This window comes from Prinia subflava, chromosome 9 (assembly GCF_021018805.1).
Source record: "Prinia subflava isolate CZ2003 ecotype Zambia chromosome 9, Cam_Psub_1.2, whole genome shotgun sequence".
In the NCBI taxonomy this organism is placed as follows: Eukaryota; Metazoa; Chordata; class Aves; order Passeriformes; family Cisticolidae; genus Prinia; species Prinia subflava.
The window spans coordinates 29,388,160-29,400,099 of NC_086255.1; positions in this window are offsets into that span (position 1 = coordinate 29,388,160).

The window sequence follows — 11,940 nt, forward strand, 5'->3', positions numbered from 1 at the left end:
AAGGGCCTTGTCACCCTTGTAAATCATGGCTCAGGCCTGTTACTTCAGCTAAGTAGAAAAAGACCACGGGAAAGTGACCCAACTGAATTAAAGGTAGAAAAACAAATTATATAACCATTATATGTTCATATTGTGGTTTGTGGTGGTTGGTTGAATTACATTTGTTGTGCTTAATTGGAATGTAACTGATAAAGGCCTAACTGCTTTAAAAAGCCTTGTCTTTGCAATAAAGGGCCCTCTCTTCTGCCTGCCTGGGGAGTCTGTGTCGCTCTGCTTCGTAGCACTACCCCAGGTTATCTATTTGTGGGTGCTATTTTTTCCTGTTGTTTAGATACTCCCTCCTGTTCTTTAGGTACAGTGACTTTCCCAAAAGAAGTCTTTGTCCAGTTCATTCAGTGGAGAAATCCCATCAGGGAACCGAAAGGCTTTTCTTTAATCAAGGTATGATACTTAGATCTGTGTAGGGACAGCCAATATATCTAAGAGTGGGCTTGAGAGAGGTTGAAATTAAAGTCTCCACCTAATCCTGGTGCTTCATGCACCCAGGATGAGCCTTGAGTTCCTGTCTCTGCTGCAGAGTTCAGGATTTTGGATATAGCAAAAGCAATGCACCCAATGAGGGGAGAATATGAGATGACAAATCAGAATGCCCTTTTGCTTTACAGTATGGCATACCTCTTAAAGTGGGTTCTGGCCTCTCCTGAATCAGTCAGGGATGGGATCTGAGCCTCAGAAAGCTACAGGTAATTTTCTAGGCTACAGAAGAAAACTAGAAACAGTAACTAGTTATGGAATTGAACCAAACAGGTGAAAGTCCCAGGTTAACTGGACTGTATTATCATGAATTGATGCTTGACTGAAGTTGAGTGAGGCTACAGCCTTGACTGAATGGCTGAAACTCTTTGATGAGTTTGATATAAACTGTGGGAGCAGCTGGAAATAATAACCTTACTGTGGAGGTAAACAAATAAGGAATCAAAAAAGCCAGGATGACTACATAGATACGATAAAAACCACTGCAAAAGGACAAGTTATGTCCCAAATTATTTCAGGCAATCAGCATCTCTAAAACCATTTTTGCTGGTGGTGTAGACAGCTCCCAGGAATCTGTGGCAGTTGTCCAAGAATTTTAGATGCTAATTAGCTTCAGTTTGCAGTACAGTCTGTTCAGCAAATCTGAGTCTTAATAAAGTCCCAAAATGTGACTGCTAGTAGCATAAAGAGCCCGTGCCTGCAGCCCTTACGTGCTCCTACTGACGTTGACTTGAATTGGAGCCCTTAAAAATCAGTGACAGGTAAATGTGTAGGACTCAGCCTTAAGGAACAAGAATAGTATCTTCTCAAGCTCAGTGCATACCTGCTCTTCAGCTGGTTCAAATGTCCAATTTTCCAGTACATTAGGAACAAGTTTCTGCAAAGTCTGGCTTCTCACATTCTTGCACCTGCTTCTGCTTTGGTCCCCTGTTGCATTCACTTTCTAGAGATGTTATGTTTTTTCATTATAAAATCAGGCTTCATGATTCAGTGGATCTGTCAGATGCTTAATTAAAAAATTAAACATTTCACCAAACTTCTAGTATTAGCTTTTAAGAGAACATGAGACTGAGGCTTTAAAAGGCATTTCTACAGGTTTAGAATGAGGTGAGGTGTTTTTTCCACACTTCATGTCTGGCTCCAACAAAGCTCTCCTGCTGCTGTTACAGCACACAAACTAACTTGAAATGAAGAAGGCTTTATGCCATCTACATTATCCAGAGATCTGGGATTCAACTAGTACCTAACTATTCTGCTTGCTCCCTAACTGAAGAGTAAATGCCAGCAGACAGCAACAAAAAAAGGAAGAACTGTAACCATGTTTTTTTTTTTCTCCAGACAAACCTCACTGAATGGCAGAGAAATCCAAGGCACAACCTACAAAACAAGGAAAATCCTGCACAGTCACTGCTGCTAAGGCAGAGGAGTCAGAAGGGGTTAGGGTGAATTAAATAGGGGATCTATATCCTGCCTTCTGGGGTTTCTAAAGTGAGAGATTTTTTTTTTCAGATGAATCACACCATCCTTTTATTTGCCATTTGATTTGCATTGCAAAGCATTTGGCTTCCTTCTAGTATTAGGGAAACTGGATAGCAGAGTAAAGATCATTGTCTATCTAAATCACAGTTCTGCTCAAGTGTTAGATCAGCATATTATTTTAAATGTTAGGCCCATCATTTTGGTTTAGCAGGTACAAAATGTCTACACCTACTCTTGACAGCACTGCAGCATTTTTCTTAATTTCTTAGTTCCCACAGCTTGCTACACCTACTCCTTGAATATCATCAGAGTGTGCCAGTAGAAATGCATTCAATTCCTCTTCAGATTTATCCTAAATGGAAATCTATGAAGATTTGTACTGGACACATGGGAAAGAATTTGCAAAGGCTTTTCATAACTGACTACTTATTTAATTTTAAACTGAAGAGCAAACTGTTCCCATTGATCACCACTGGCTTTGACTGCCATGGTATGTGACCACTACAGATTGGTGAAATGGGCAGAGACTCTGGAATTTAGGGTGTTTACCTGACCACTTACTGGAGCCTCAATAACTCATTTCTTCATTTCAGCCTGCTGAGGTCAGTTGAAAGTCTTTCCATTCTCTTAGCTGGGAAGAAGGGCAACACGTAGTCCTATAGAACAAATTAAATGGGGGTAACTACCTTATTGTAATGTGCTTCAGGTTCAGTTTTGATTGGATAAAGTGAAAATTAATCATCTGTCTGGCAGTGAACTAAAGCCTAACCCTATCATGGTGAAAGTTATGGCAAGAGAAAACTTTATAGGCTCCATCTTAGCTAACTGAGCAGTGTGAAGTAGGTGTCTTCTCTAAGGTAGTCATGGAGCAGTTGTTGAAGATGACATCCTATAACATGCAGGTGCCTAAGTCAGCTAGGATGCATCACCCTTAGCTTTCTGCAATAATTAGACAGAGAGGCCAGAACAGCTTAGAATAAACTCTTATGATTTCAGGTGTTCATTAATTTTACCTTGAGAGCTTGCTCATCTTCCTGGCAGAAGTTTTTTTAATGTTCTGCAATTCTCCTTCAACTGCCAGAGTGCTCCCAATGGCACTGGGATCACATCTCTGTATGAGGCCATCAAGTAAACACTGATACCAAGGTGCTTCAGTGAACTATCTTCTTGATCACTGCATGTTCCTGTAGAATTTCTAAAAGAAACTGTAGCAGGTAGAGAAAGTACAAGGAACTAGTTTTCCTTTTTCCAGATAAAAGGCCAAAAACTGACTCCTCCCAGTATTCCTGATGTCAGTCCTATATTGAAACGCCTTCTGATTAAATTAATGTAGCCTTTTTGAATACCCATATGAGATAAATGCACTCAAATGCATTTTATAACAGAATAGTAAGTTACATAAAATCCATCCCCATATGAATTTGGAAAACAGTTCCTGAAATCAAACCTGAAAACCTTAACAATCAAATTAAACATTGCCTGACGTTAAACTGCAGTTTGATCGTCCTCTACATCTTAAAAGTTGCCCATGCCCAAGACAGTGGATGAGTGACTAAACCCAAGTATACCAGTCAGATGTGTTCTTCTGTTTCTGCTTGGGAGACCAGGGGTATTGGTTTTGAAGCCAATTCACGTGTGGTTCCTATACAGGTACAGAATCAACCCCATCAGAGGTATCCTGCTGGACAAGGATCCTCACAGGTGACTGCCAGCCTCTCTAGAAGCCTTTCTCCAGCTGAGAAATGTGGACACACAATGTCTGGCAAAGCATAAGTTTTGCAGCTTTTCCTTAAGTTTAGAAATTTATGTGTCTGTCTTTTCTATTCCACTTTCTATCTTTACAGCAGTTGAAGGAATGAGGTTACCTTTAATTCCTTTCAAAATCAAAGGGGTTGAAATTGGCTGCTTAGATCCATTGCTAATTGGGAGACACTTATACACACAGAGAAATGGTCACACAAAAATAACACTGCTGTTTAAACCCAGAGAGGTCCTTTCAGCTCCCTATTACAGGGACATTCCATGCAAGGAGGGTTTCCTGGAGATTCTGCACTGTCACTTCCTTATCATGCCTTTTACCAGGATTCCTCTGTTGGTTACAGAATCTGGTTTGATTTCTTGGGCATTTACTGCAGGTGGCAATTGGTGTATAAAATATCCCTCTAAGACAGCTGCATCTCAATGTTTGCTGGGCAGTGTGCTGGTAAAGTCACCAGTTTGTGTCATGGGAGAATTAACTGGTCACTCTGTGTTCTGATTCCAGGGTTAGAACTGTTAGGATATTTCCCAATTGATCTTGCACAGGCAAGTGAGAAGTCACTGGATCATTTAATGGATTGCCACTTTGAATCTGAAATAGGAAATAAGTGCACTGAGAATATCACAAATCTAAAGATAAACTCCTATATGAGAAAATAATGTCAGAAAATCATCTTCCATTTGATAGACAGAGGATTTCTACCCATTGCTGAGAGAGCAGATGTAAGCCCACTTCTGATAGCAGGCACCCAGGTAAAAGGAGCAGTTCTCCAGTTAGCTCTTGGGATTGGCATTTTTTTCTCCTGAAGGTAGATCCAGGCTGAATATTTGCAGATGGTCTCTGTTTTTTCCTAACAATGTAGAACATCTCTGCAGAATACAACATTTGGAAACAATCTCCATCTGAAGCGCATTTGTAGTTTGGTCTGATTTTTCCAAGTACTGCAATATAGGTATCTAGAGAGGGAAAAATGGCAAAGCAATGTGCTCTGGAGACCAAGCAACATCAGCTGCCCTCTGTGCAGCCACCTGCACTCTCGATCCCCCTGCACTGCAGCATTGCTGAGGAAGCAAACAGCGACTCGCCCCTACCACTGCACATCTTGAGGTGACAGCTGTCCCAATAACTGAGGCACAACAGCCCAGTGTAAATGAATTTCTTTGCATTTCACACACTATTTGGATTGTTTTGATCCAGTCCCAGGGAAGATATTCAAAGGAGCATGGATAGGGATCTATACTTCACTGCAAACTCTCACTTTGCCCTAAGAAATATTTCTCATTAGTACAAGATTGGTTTGTCTCAATAGTTTTCCCAGTCACACTTGGGGCTATGACCATCTGCAGCTCCTTAGTTTCTCCTGCTTTGCCACAAAGCTGTAGTTTTTCTGCATTTTTCTAAGTCCTGAGTTGGGTTCCAGCTGTTTAAATGGGCATTTGTCATAGAGATCCAGCCAAGAAAGAGAGAGCCAAAGAAAGAAGGATTAAGGTAAATGTTATTTCATGAAAATAGCACAGTTAAAAAAAAAAGTCTCATTACTATCAATATATTTATTGATATGTGCAACATAATAACCATTTGTGGTTGGAAATTTCTATTAGAGGTTTTAAGCCTCTGGTCCTTAAGGAAAATCTGGCTTGCAAATTATGTCCTGTTTCTTACAGAAATAGATACTGAAAAAATATTGAACAGTTCATCCACTCAAGTGCTTAGATTAAAGAAATACATCCATATGGATAAAAGGATTTAAGTTTTTAGAACTGCCAGATAAATGCTCTATTCTCAGCATCCCTAGGTGCTGTGCCTCCACCAAACTTCTCCCTAAATCCCCAGTCTCTCCCTCTGCCCCTCAGAGCACAGTACCACTGTGAAATAACTCACCTCCTTGAAACCTCAAAAGAGCCCTAATGCAACAAAAGGTATTTGTCACATCACAGCAACAGTGGGACCCCAGCAGGGAGCTGCTGTGAGGCTGGGGAATAAGCCCAGAGTCAGGCTACATCTTTTAAGGAGGTGAAGCTTTTCTGTGGAATCACTGCGGCGTTGGATCGAAATTGTCCATTCACACGTAGGAGGGACTAAGAGATCATTCTCACAGGGTGCAAGGATCCAGGGGAGAAGTTTGCAGCAGAGGACCCTGCGGACACCCCGTGGCTGATGGGCAGCACATCTCCTCAAGCTCACCACAGATGCACTGCAGGAAACCAGTCCAGCTGTTTTCTCCCCTACTCCAGTTCCCCTCAAAGTCAAACCATGGGGAGGGGATGGAACTGGGCTGTGCACGTGTTCTCCTCAATGTGAGATGGAAACATTTCTTGCTAATGATAATATTTCTTGCCTAACAGGATGACCCATTTTTGCTAATCATTATGAAAAATTGGGGGTTGAGTAGCAATATGAGTAACTACATTTTACCTGAGGTTGGTTTTTCAGACATTTCTATCATCCTTCCAACCATTTCACAGCCTGTTAAATGAGCTGAGACAACACTTCATGTCACTGTTAGCATTTTAAATTAAAATTATGGTAACAATAAATAGCACCTCATGTTTTTACAGACAATTTCATCTAGAAGAATAAAAATAACTAGTTCTGCCTGGATGCATGCATGACTTGCACACATGCACGTGTTTACTTTCTTATCTAAAAATCAATTTGAGTTATAGCAAGCTATTTCTAGCACTTGATTCTAACAGTGTGTTTGTACAGTGTCATCAAAAAGCAATCAAAATGTTTAAAGAAAAAACAACAAACAGCAGGTACATATTTTATAACAGGTTCTTTAAAAAGCTAATAAAGAGGGGAAGTTTTTTATCCAAGTCTGATACAGAGGGACACCTGTTCAAGATAATCCCCAAATAAGTTTTGTTAACAGTGTTCGTGCACTAAGGCTGTTTTAACCAACAAGTTAAAATCTCTGCTTTCTTTTATTCCTTCCCTGATCAAGAATGTCTTCCCTGTCCATCAACAATCTCTGCAACACTAAGTCACCCTGCTTACATAAATAAGGCATTATATTTTGTGAGAGAAAACACCAGCAAAAGCAAGCCACTACCTTACATGAAGGCGATTTTTTCTTAATTATTTCATAGTGTGGACACTCACAACAGTCTTAATTTTCTTAAATCCCCCTGCTGTCCTACAGTCCCCTTCAGAAGTGTATTAACTTCCATCTTTAATACAGCAGCCCAGGAGGGAGCTTTGGAAGATACACGTGGGCTGTTGCTCCTCATCTGCCCTTTGTGTTGTCTAAAGTCTCTCTCACACTTTTGTGAGGGCCAGGTTCTTTCTCACACACGTGTGCTACATCTGCCAGCTCACAGACAAGGACACACTCTTGCTGAATGGATTGAAGCAGCCACTTGGCACCGCGGGGCACTGAGGCACCCACAGCTTCATTGGCAGCTCGCATGCAGACAGCACACACGTTACTAATCTGAACAGGTTTTTCTCATTACCACCCCAGTCACACAACTTCTTAGGCATTCCTTTCAAATTATCTTATGACTTGACATCGCTAGGTTGGTAGAGAACTTCTTTGACAATTTTAGAGGTAATAAGTTTCATACATATTTGGCACCATAATGGTTTATGTGCCACCAAGTGTGCTTTACTGGCAGTCATCTCAATAGCTGGCTGGAAAGTCATCCATGGCAAACAAGCTTCTCCAGGCTATGCCTCTGAGGGATCAGATTTTTGTAAGGAATGAATCATTCTCTTGTTCTAATGGTTTCACTTCCAGGCATTTCTAAACTAAATTTACTGATCTAACCAAACAGGCTGAGTCTGGGATAGAATGTTTCCAGAGAGGATGGGTAGTGGACTCTAATCCCGGGTAGCACTGCAGCTTTCATGTAAGCCTTGGAGAGAAACTGCATGGGGAATTTTGCCTGCTGGGAAGGCTCACCTGAGTCTAACATAGGCATGAATCAGTTTGGAGATGGAACCAAGCCCCATTTGGGTGAGATCAGTTTGGGCTCTGCTCCTGCTCCTTGTGGGAGGATCTTTGGCTGCAAGTTATATAAAGTTAGCAGCCATCTGGGGGCAAGAAATTTGAGGAAAAGATAGAAAACACCAGGGCACATTTTTTTCCTTTGGTGAACACATGTTCTTTCAGTTCCCAGCCTCAGATGGAGCTGGGAGTGTCTGGTCACACAGCCTTCAAGACCTACTGCCTGAGAGACAGGCTTACATGTGAAAACATCTGTTTCCAGGAATCTTTTAACATATTGACTCTTATCTATCTTCCAAATTGTAAATGTATCTATGTTTCACTGCACATGTGGCAGTGGCAGGAGGACAGTATTTCCCAGGGACTATGCCTTTTATTTATTCAATTTTTCCAAGGATACATATCTGTTAAATTATCTAGAGCACAGTTTGTTTGTTTGCTACCTGCATAGATATCTTTAGTTCATTGCACTTTTTAGCTCCTGTGAATAAGAACATGTCATTGACTTCAGAGCCTTCTTTTGAGAAGAATCTCCTTTGTGCATAAAACCGTTTGACAGAACCTCACATGCTCACAGGCAGGGCCTTCAAAGTGGTATTAAAGACAGTCCACCACCTTGCTCTGAACACTGCAGATTTAGAAATGGCAGAGGGTAGCATTCATTATAACAACAGAAATAAAATTGTGCCTCGAAGGACAACAAACTCACCTCAGTTTGCACTACGCAAGTGATGGCTTTAACATAGGCCATTTAGAACAAAATACCAGATGTAAATAGAGGCTTTTCACCTCACTACCATGTAGGAACTAATGAGTGCTCTGTTCTTTTCTTCTAAGCTGGTCCCTTTCTCGTAGATTGTGTCTTCTCTTTATCATATAGGAAGCCTGTTGGCTTAGTGAGCCCCTCTCCAGTAACTCTGAAAGCCTCATTCATCCCCCCCTTCAGGGTCCCACCCAGCAGAAGCCTCCAGCCTGCTCAGTCACTCTCCCAGGACAGCAATAGCTGATCCCCCAGACCTCTGCATGTAATGTAAACGTGAAAGTGAACTGCTCACATGAATATCAGGAAAAAGGGGAAAGAGTGTGAGGGAGTAATATTGTCCCTAAGCATCCAAAAAAATCAATATACTTTCAGATGACGTTAAACACACAAGTCTGAACTGTTTTCTGTGTCCCTGTGTGATACTTGGGATGCATGTACCCTGAGCAGAAAGGAATTTAATAAAAGGAATCATTTAATATATGACATCATTGGAAAAAGCTGCAAAGCCAAATTTTCTCAGGGAATAGAAATGACTACACTCAAGCTGCAGAAAAGTTTGTAGCATTCCACTAAGTTTGGTCAGTATTCTGATCCAAGCTAAGGTTTCCCTGTTGGTTTGAATTTATTACATTGTATAATAGTAGACAGAGAATAAAATACCTTTTATTGCCCAAACTGACATTTTATTCCCTTCCTCTTGTTTTGTATTGGTTTCCCTCCTTTTGAAAGAACTGCTGTGTACTGTATGTTTCACAGTCTGGGTATTTTTCAGTATACTTTTCCTTTGTGTTCCTTCTGAGTTACTGCATTTTCTCCTGCAAATTACATCTCCCTTCGAAAGAGATCTGGGAACAGCAACTGGTAGCTAATCCCACAATTAATCCTGAGCAGAAACTCATGTGCTGCAGGGAGCTGGCTTACATCAGGCCAGTTTGTTGCAGCCATATAAAACATTCTCTGTGGAAAGCCGTGCTAGGTTTGACTCCTGCTGCCACCAGTGCTGTCCTGACCCTCTCCAGTTGCTGTTACTTGTCCTGGAGTACCAGACCTGGCAGTGCTGTAGACAGAGGTGCTCCTACACGGTGGCTGCTCACATGAGGAGCAGGAGTGGCTTCCTTAAAAGGCTCCAGTTTATTCTCATGAATGTTACAACTCAGAGCTTAGAAGAGGCACTGGAAACTTGGTATGTTCCTCTTCCCTTTCAAAATAAGCACTGTAAAGAGTCACTTGGCTGAAAGGCAACTCCCCCCAGCTTTTCCTCTTAAGAGGTATTAGGTATATTTTCTTTATCCTCCTAATTAATTGAAGTTACTCTTTTGGAAGAAAAACCAAAATGGCTGAAGTTCCAGCCATATCTACTGCTGCCACTCCTCCCCACAGCCCATCTTCTCCTGCCTTTTGGAAAACATGCCCACAGCTATCTCACACCTGAGAACTAAATGGTGCAAATCAACCCATAAGAGCACCCTTTGTTCTCTATTTTCCCATAAGAGTGTGCAACAGTATGGGCAGAGAAGAGGAAAGCTCAACAACTTTCTGAAGTCAGCTCCAGCCAGGGGTTTCCTGTCTGTAGGATAATGAGTTTGGAGAGCCTGCAGGAAGGCTGGAAGCTGACTGCAAACCAGGCAGGATAAGCTGCTGCAGGACCAAGGGCAGTCTTGCAGTGTGGTGCCGCTCTCGATGCTGTGACAATTCATTTGAAAACACAGAATTGCCTTTACGTAGGATTTCAAAAGATGGAAGAATGACATTCAGATTGAAGTCCCCCTCAAAAGGAGGAGAAGGCAACAACTAACCAACACCAAACAGTCACAAACTCAACACATAAGTCCCTGTTCTCCTCCTTGCTGTTCTCTCTCCCTGCAGGCAGGGTGCTACTCAATCAGTATGCTAAAATGCACCCCCAAAGCCTCTCTCCTACTGTGTGGGCACGAGTGCCAGTGGCAGCAACACGAACATTGTTGTGTCTTTGATGATTCCTGAATATATCTGCATGCAAAGGTAATATGAATCCTCATTTAAAGCACCACTGCCACATAAGTCACTCAAATACTCCTTTCAAGTTTCTAAGGTCTTTCTTTAGATTTTACTCTCATTCCTTACTTCCTCTCAATAAACAGGAAGATGGCAACTATTAAATGCAGGTAAGTTTGAGCTGCTCAACTTATGTGCATCTGTGCTTCACACTCAAACACCAAGAAAAACACAGCACCTCCCAGCATACAAATTACTTGAGCTGAATAGGCATACCTATTTCGGGCACAGCTTTACAGAACGAGGGACTGAGCCAGAGCCAAACTCCCCATCCCATCTGTATGCAGTGGTAACGGATGTGCAGCTGTGTGTTTTTATATAACCACATACAGTTCAGGCAAACTTCCCCAAAAGTAGCTCTGTGCAAATTCATGTCTCCCAGAAACTGGTTAGACCATGCAATGAAGACCTGTGTGGGGAGCGTGGGCGTGAAGGGGAGAGACAAAAATTTCTGACAGCCCTTCTGAAAGCAAACCACTACACAAACAAGGAAATCAGAGACTGCTGAATGTTGCCAAAGTGAATCCAGTTCTACACCACATAAAAAAGGCTCCCAAAAACATGTCAACATTGAGAGCCTGAAGGGCAAGTGAAAACAAAACTGACTCACCTATGTTCATCATTAAGAATAAGAAAAATAAAATATCAGAAGATAAACAAGTACAGTAACACTTGAAAAGAAAACCAGTTTTATAATACTCCCTTTTCTGTCTACCTTCAGTAAAGTGGAATCATCATCTTTAAGGAAGCTTAAACCTATTTTAAGGTCAGATGGGACCCTGTACAACAGATACAGACCACTACCTGAAAAAAAAGCTGAATACTGTGAATATTCCTCCTTCCTTACAGCACCAAACAGGTTGGTACATGCTGTTTTCATGTAAATAACTTTTATCCTTCTAGAAATTATACTGCAAAGTGTTCCAAAAGATCTTGAAAGAGATAGACATATACAAATAAACTGGATAACGCCTCCCCAGCAGTTGGCAGAATTTCAGAGTCCTACACTATGGCTGTGTCAATTTGGGCTCTGTGTAAGTGACAGGGGCAGATTCTACCCACTCCAGATTTAAATCACAGAGACTAAAGCTCAGGCATATAATGGCTGATGCACATTCTCTGCTATAAAATGCACAGTTACTCGTATATTAAAGGGAGCCTGTTCCTGTCCAGATGCTGAGAGAATGACTGAACTGGACATCCAAACAGCAGCATCAGGAATTGAAAACTGAATACATGAGGAGCTGGATCCCAGTCCAGCAAAACAAATACTTGGAGTGCAAGTAAACCCTGAGAAACCTTGGAAGAAGAATTGCTGGGATTAAATAGTTGCCTGATTTCAGATCTAACTGGCCAAAACCATGTAGCTTAGGCTGCAGAACAGTGGGCTCCTTCAAAGTCATCAACATGATCTGTTCC